Consider the following 8682-nt stretch of genomic DNA (forward strand, 5'->3'; position numbering starts at 1 on the left):
GTGAATTATATTTTTTAAAGAAACATTATAATTCTAATATTAGCCCTAGTCAACCAGTGTTCTCCCAGACAGCATTTTTTAACAATAATATTATTGGTAATAGTATTATAACAACGTTATACTAATATTATTTGTGATTATAATGTTATAATAATATTATTAAACAAAAAATTGCTGTCTGGGTAGCTCTTTATGTTTTTATATAATATATCTAATTATTTGTATACTTACATACTTTTCTTTTTTACTTAGTTGTACATAATAATTTTATATTCTACAAATTACTTAATACTATATTTATTATTGGTTTAAACCACATTCAATTTAGTAAAAGGGCTAGTCCTGTTGAATTATAAAATAAATATATAAATAAATAATCTACACATCAAGGATGAGATGGGGTGGGGGTGTACTTACCTCAGCGGCAAAAATTCCTGATGTCTGATTACTTGGTTTACTCTATGCAAACCGAATAATATTTCAATAGGATCCCTGCACTATTGCAATATTATATTGATTTTATATGTAGGATCTAATATTTCACTGCAACATGTAATATCACTTAAGTCTAAATTTTTTATTTTTATATAACATACATTAATGATTGTATTTGCTGACATTCAAAAATCATTCCATATCTGTTGCCACAAAATATCTCAACAATATTATAAAATGTCGAAGTAATATAAATAATTAGTAAAAATTGCTAAGGTCTACGGTTATTAGTTTTTGAGTTATACCAAAAAGTAAAATTGATTTTTTCAAAAATTGGTTTTGCATAAAAATTACCACTTTTTTGTAATTTTTTTTACGCTTTTTTAAAACTATAGTTGGCATTTTTAATTTTTACCTCCCAAAAGTACCTATTAGATTCACTTTTCTATTAGGCTGACCTTGAAAATCTGAGCATTTTTATTATCCAAAATGTTGCTGCCAGACAGAAAAAAAACATACATATTCATTGTAAAATTAATTCATTCTTTCGCTCTGTTCAAAATCTAAAACCAAAAGTATTTTTTTGTTGTTAAATATTTTAATTATTAACTTATTCTTATGATCCAGCTAATTCATTCCACCGATATAGGTAGCAGGTAGCAATACGCTTATAACCATTTACTAACTACTACAGTACTACCTAATTAGTATAATTATTTAGTATTTACTAAACTCGGTAGATAAATAAAACTAAACATTTGTACAATTTAAATGAAGGACTGAAAGGAATGTTTGTTTTGGGTTGATGAGGATGGAATGAATAAAAGCTTGTAACATTAATACTCCTAGGTTTTCTAAACATATCAAGAGCCTCTATAAAAAAAAAAAATATATATAATTGTTTAAAATTAGAGAATTCAAATTTAGGTAAATATTATACAGGTAGGTAACGTTATCAATATTTAAACAGGTTTCAACTATTGCCATGGTATCAACATTTTCAAATTTATCATCTTCAACTTTATTAACTTGAATTTTTTCATTTTCTTTTTATGAAACATTGACACCTTGAAAGTAAAGTTTTAATTTTTAAAAAAGTATAGAAAAGTGAACTATTACCTAACATAACCTTTTTTTTTATATAAATTACCATTATCATCATTATTAAGATTTTCTCTTTCATTTTCATTTTTAATAACACTATACTATTAGATTTTTCAAATTATTGTCGCCTAGAGATGACAATTGGAAAGTATATTTTAAAATTAATAAGTTAAAATGTAATCATAATATACCTAATGTTTTATACTATTTTAATTTTGTTTTTTAATTTTAGTAACTACTAATAATATTTTAAAATGAAATACAATATAATTAATAATACAATGCATCAATTTACCTTCGAGCCTAGTATAATTTGACAAATTGTCTGTTATGGCAATATTAACATATACAAAATGCATAAGATATAATATAAATATATTATAACAACATAGGTATATATTCCATTATTAATTAAGTAGGTAGATTTAATTATACAAGTTTAGTGTTTAGTTTAGTGTCAAGTTAGGTTTTTATACTTCAAATAATGTTGAAAATTATAAATGTAATAGACACATTAAGGACACAATTTGTGTTTTAAAAATAATAGAAAGTGTATTTGACAACCACTGCTTATTTTATACTGCTAATTGCTATTAAATATAAAAATTATACTAAGATATCTATAAGATCTAGTGTCTTTTAGTTGATATTCCACATGAATACATGATAATATTATATTATTATAATAATTAATAAGCACTTATATTATATTACCAATATTATATAATAGATAATTAATTATTATAGATAAATGTATTAAATAATAATAAAACATATTAATATACCTATACAAATTGCTTAGGTATTAGCCATTAGGTAGGATATGGTACATTGGTACCCATAGTTATACACTTATTATACCTATGTGAGTATGTGACTATGTGTACTTACTTGATTTTACAAAATTTAATTTTTTTTTATTGGGGTTTTGAGCTTCCTTTCTTAGAAAATCTTTCTCTTTTTTTTTCTTTTAGCACTTCCACTTTCATGTGGTTTTTTTGAATTGTCCATTTAAAAAAGTATAAAAGCACTCAGCAGCACGTAATGACGTAAACGTCTGTTGTAGCTGTGTTATGTGCTATACAATATGGAAAAACTAAGGAATGTGTAACACCGAAACTATCAAGAATTCAAGACTAATGACTTATGACTTATCAGTTATGATAGTAGGTAACGTAATGACCCGTGTCCGCAATAGTGAAATAAGTATAATATAATATATTAATATAGTTCTATAATTTGATTGTGATAAGATGCCAGTAAAATAGTAAATACTACCGTAAACAAATACACGATAGCATTGAAAATGTCCAATGTTTAGTTTAGATTATTCTAAAAATAGTATCTATAAGTTACATAATATCTGAGTTACTCACCTTACAGTCACAACCGTGACCACTGACCGCCGCCAACCAGTAATAAATTGACGTTGTAGTGTTGTTGGTGGCAGAGCGACAGATGTCAGCCAATAGGCGATAAGAAATCTTTTGTAAAATACCACAGAATAGTAATAGATATAAGATTATAATATAAAATAATATGATATTTCAAATTTGAAATTTCTTTTGTAATTGTATAATATTAATGAGTTATTGCGCTAACCAAAAAAGGGCCCCATTGCTGAAATACGAAGGGGGGGCCCATCGGGAAATTCCTGGTTTCCCGGTAGGCCTATCCGCCCATGGATTGCATTACACAATATGATGTTTTAAAAAATAGGAACGTACCTACGCATTTCAATTAAAAAAAAAAAATTAGATTTTCATCATACAAAAAATAGGATATCATCTGAGCATTCCAGTGTAGTGTACTGAGGTCTACAGACGTACACTATTTGATAATATAATATAATGGGATAGGTCATGTGTATAAATGTATAATATCAAAAAAATATCGGGTTGCCTTCCATCTTGCTCACCAAAAATAATGGTTTATCTTCCAATACATTTTCACTGTAATAATTACAATTATTGTCATTGTAATTCTCAGTGAGACAGACAACTCAGAAACGTTCGATTAGGAATGATAATGTCTAATAAATAGATAAATGTCCTATCCATTATAATTTATAATCGAATTGGAGGTACACTATTGCTGTATAGTGTGTACTGTGTACATATTATATAATATATTATGAATTTAATAATTAATATTTTAACTTACCATACCGAGTACGGCGCAGCATAACCGTGCGGCACCGGGTACGCGGATGGTAAAAATGTAACCGTGTTTTTCGACGGTCTCGCCTGGTTACCGGTGATATTATAGGGCATTGGTAACACGGTAGTCGGTAACCTTTGCTGGGCGTCCGATGTAATATCATGTGTATGCACGTCATGCGCGCGCACACACAACGACTCACACAAATACACAACAGTACAATACGCTCCCCATGTACAATGTACCCTAACGTCCCTAACACACACACACACACACACACATAAAATATTCGAATATGGCATTTAAAATTCTTACATTGTAATCGGTTTACCGATTATTATTATTACTGGAATCATAATCAAAATTTTTTTTCATCCGTTCCCCAAAAACGATTAACACAAATCGCTCGGGCGTGAGTGTAAAATGCCCTTGTACGCCTATAATACCAATTATTATAATTTATACTGCCGTACCAACCACCTTACGATAGTACCTAATATTATCTAAACAATGATTAAAACGGTATCGGACAAGCCGACAATCGCGACTAGCTTGTGGGGCGGCAACGGCGATAGCAAAATGAGATTTCTCGTTTTGATAAATGTAAAATATCGAAGTAAAATAATATTTTAATTTATAATAATCTCCGACCGCGCAGCGAATTACCGTACGCTTGGTCGAGGTCGCGCCGATCCGACATACGACCGACTCGACCGAATGCCGACAGCAGCAGCACCAGCGTCGGCGTCGTCGTCGTCAGTCGTCACTCGTCGTCAGTCAGTCGGTCGTAAAAAAGCGCATCGTTCACATAGCACGGTGCGTGTTGTGTGTGTGTGTGTGTGTGTGTGTGTGTGTGTGTGTGTGTGTGTGTGTGCCTTGTGTGTGTGTGTGTGGTTTGTGTTTGTGCGTGCGCGAACGTTTGCGTCTGTGTGTGTGTGTGTGTGTGAGTGCGTCCGTCGGTCGTGACGCCGATACAATACCATCATAACGCGATCCCGACACCGACTCGCCCGACCACTCGCACAGTTATTAATCTCGTTTAGTTGTCGTTATTTTTATTATTACTACTCTCATCATTATTACGATTTGTTTCTTTCCGCTTTTTTCCCCCCGGTAGCGTCCGCTTTGCATGGGATCGTCGTCTTTCTTCTGCTGTTGCCGCTACACCCTTCTCCGAGCTCACAGGTACGTCGTCTTTCATTCGCACGCCAACAACGTAGCATGGATTATTGTTTTATTGTTATTATTACATAAGCACACCTATTATATTGTTATTTAAACTATTGTCGTCGATTGTGTGCGATCGGCGGATATCGTCCGCCCATCCGATACGTTTCCGGTCGTGCCGTTTCCTTACCGCGTCTCACGTCGTTAACCGGTAGGCACGCCGACACTCAACGTCGTCTCACGCCCGTCCGGACGACGTTTCACATTAACCGTACGCGAACAACGGTACGAAGCCGCCGAAACGGCCTGACTTGTTGCGATCTTTCATTTCGATATTTTCAATAATAATATCATTCCGTTAGCGTGTCTCTCCGACCCCTCCCCGCCTCCTAACCACCCATCTATAATCATCTGCCGTCCGCGTCCGCTCCGGTCCGGTCAATCGCGTAGTCTTATCAGCACGCCGAAACGCCGTCGTTTCCGTCGTTTGTTCTCGCTAGTGTTGTGTTCGCTCTTTTCAAATTTTTTTCCTTTTGTGTTCCGGTCATTCGCGATTAACATTCACGACGCTTCGTGATCGGATCGATTCTCGCTGGTATGTACGATCCCAAACACGCGTCTATATGAAGTTATTTTCTCATACCCCGCCCCTCGTTTTTGGTCCACTTGACTATAGAGCCACCTCCCCACCCCCGACATCGTTCATCACTCTACCACGAGTCTAAGCCTTTGTGATTTTTCCTAAACCAATTTTTCCATTTTTGCGCAATCGACTCATTATCACTCGAAAAGAGTGTACCCTGAAAACGTCTCGTTATCCACCGACGTTCAAGTGGGTATCTATGTACCTTCTTTTCCCCCTTACAAACTATCGTTGGGTACACCCTTATGAACGTTTTTATTCCTATTTAAATATGCATTAATTACAAAAATAAACATATATAAAAATTATATTTATATATACACTTAGGGTATTCACTGAGGTACCTATCATATTATGACATTTTCAATGTTATATTTTTTTAATTGTTGATATTTCCATATTTATCTCGATATTTGTTATATTTCCTTAAATATAACAAATATGGAAATATAAACCCTAACCCTTGTTAGATACATTTTGCATTTATTGTCCAGACTATCTTGGTATTTATATTTAAATGATACATAAAATATGAGTCACTCACTCACTGTTATTAGTCAACTAATGTTTTTCAATTTTGCACATTCATCACTAATTGTGTGTGCATGTAATTCACTATCTGTTTTAAAAAAATGCAGTGTTAAGTATACACAACTAGGTATATGCATTCGTTATCAGAATACTTGGCGTTGCGATGCCGTCAAACACTAAACAATGGTTCTATACATTTTCTGATATTTATTAAACCTCAGATTAAATCTCTATAATAAAGTGTGTGTGAAATAAAATACTTGTTTGCTAAATATTATAATTTTATATCACTTTTTGGTTTTGGAGTGATTACCGATCAAAAAAACTATCTAGTTTGAAAATGATTGCTGGTATGGCTGGTACTTAATTGGTCTGCTGACTGTCTTGTTATATGACAACAACTGCATGTGCAATGAAAGTTTAAAACAACTATTAAACAACTTTGGAATGGATCCAATAAATACTGTAAAAATTATCTAACCATGTAGGTAGGATCAAAAGAAAATTATAAGATCAAAAAAAAACATTTATTTAGAAGGCGCTACACCCGCATCCATTCTCTCTGCCTTACAAATGCATAGCATAGCAAATAGTATGCTTGGCAATCACGTTTGACTCTGTTAGTTTAAAAATTAGATTGAATTGACCTCTTATTAAATTTAAAGATGAGATTTCTATCTAATGAACCTCATAGTGTATTTTTATATTTTAATTTTAAAGCAAGTTATGAGTAAATCGTTTTTGCATTTTAAAATACTCCTAACTTATTTTAAAATTAAAATATAAAAATATCTACAAGGTTCACTAGATAATAATCTTACATTTACATTTTATAAGAGGTCAATTCACTCTAATTTTTAAGCTAACAGAGTTAAATGTGATCTGCTATATAATGCATTTGTAAGATAAAGAGAATGTATGCGGGTGTAGCGCCCTCTTAAGTAGGTATTCCAAACAATAACAATTTGAATATAAAATATATAATTTGTTATGAGATTCAATCAACATATTTTATTGGGTAGCTATTATTTTCTATAGGTAAATAAATTAAACATTTTTAGACTTATTTAACATAACCAAATAATAATGAAAATATATATTAGGTAGGTACAATTAGATTTTTATTCTGAAATAGGTGTACTAATTCTGATATTTTCTACTTCATTACTATCGAGATTTCTATTGACCATTTTTTTTTATCGAATTCGTCAAAATATTTCATTTGATGGCTAATTGATTGATTTCACCAAAATCATTTTGTTTAAAGTGTTTAAACGACACTACACTGTCTCGCGAAAGAAAGTTACCATTTTGCACATCATGTAGGCTGTGGACCATGAACAGCCTGTGGGCCGACAAAGCAATACGCACACTTTATTATTAGACATATCATGGCGGTCACCGATCGGTTCACACCTATGTTAGTCGATACAGTCATTGTGTTACTCGATACCACAACCGTTGTTACTGGTGTCCTGTGTGGGACACAAGATTGGTTGGTTTTTGCCAAGACGTGGTACCTTCATTCGAGAGACAGACTATAGTGCCGGGTAGCATGAAAAATGAATTAATTTAATAGTTCAATAAAATTTAATCGTGTTTAATGAGCACACAACATAAAAAAAAAAAAAAATGATCTTCAAATTTTTTTTCAAATGTAAAATTATTGCAGCTATGGCTATGATTTAGTGAAAATCCGATGTAAAAAAAATGATTACTTTAAAAGATATTAAGAAATTTGCCCATGTTAAAGTTCCTCGTTTCACACAAAAATTTTTTTTTGAAATTTAGTTTACATATAAATGTGTTATCATGATAAAAGTATCAGAGATTCAATATAATTATAGTTTTTTAAATATTAATAAATCTTCAAATTTCTATTTTTGTAAAACTTGACGCCATGGCTATTACAATATAAAATAAAAATTCAAATATATCTCTTAACATTTTTTATATTTAAAAAACTAAATGTTTGGTATATTGAAATTTTGATACTTGTATCATCTTAAACACATAAAACCACACATTTATATGTAAATTAAATTTCAAAAATAAAATGAGTAAAAAAAAAGGTTGGTAAATTGCGAGGTAAATTGTTGTGTGACGCGAGGATTTTTACACATATAAGATAAGCAATTATGATGAGCCAGGCCCAATGAAGTCACCAGTCTTTTTTCAATTGCTTATCAGTTATTGAATACTGTGAGTAGAAACGTAAAACCTATATCATTCTTAGAATTGAACTTAAATTAGAAAAACTTTTTTTGTGTTTTGTGCTCCTTTAAGGTTTAGCTTATTATAGATTCGTTAAATGTTTAGTCATTGTTCATGTGACCCTCCATTAATGTATTAAAACTAAATTTCTACACCTTTAGGTGGGATAATTAACGTGCTTGAAAAGGGTAGAATTGAAATGTTTCCTTTTGTGACGAAACATAACTGATTTTATAAAACAATAACAATTGTTATTTGTATATTTTATAAAGTAAACAAAAACAGGTATTGCTGTTAATATTATGAAAATTTAAAATTTGATTTATTTATTAAGGGGATTCGATACCGTGGTTTTCTGTTTTTGTCTAACACATGCGCGCATAGTATTTTAGACGTGTTTTTGTCAAACATACCAATTTTATCTAATG

General features: G+C 31.5%; 1 protein-coding gene across 1 annotated transcript in view; it reads left to right on the top strand.

Annotated features, from left to right (window-relative positions):
• Positions 1-4479: 4479 nt before the first annotated feature.
• Positions 4480-8682, top strand: part of LOC100166893 (ras-related protein Rap-1A-like) — a 9090-nt gene continuing 4887 nt past the window's right edge. Inside the window, 1 exon segment of the mRNA NM_001204954.1 lies at positions 4480-4884. The gene's annotated coding sequence lies outside the window, so the exon portion shown is untranslated.

This window comes from Acyrthosiphon pisum, chromosome X (genome assembly GCF_005508785.2).
Source record: "Acyrthosiphon pisum isolate AL4f chromosome X, pea_aphid_22Mar2018_4r6ur, whole genome shotgun sequence".
In the NCBI taxonomy this organism is placed as follows: domain Eukaryota; kingdom Metazoa; phylum Arthropoda; class Insecta; order Hemiptera; family Aphididae; genus Acyrthosiphon; species Acyrthosiphon pisum.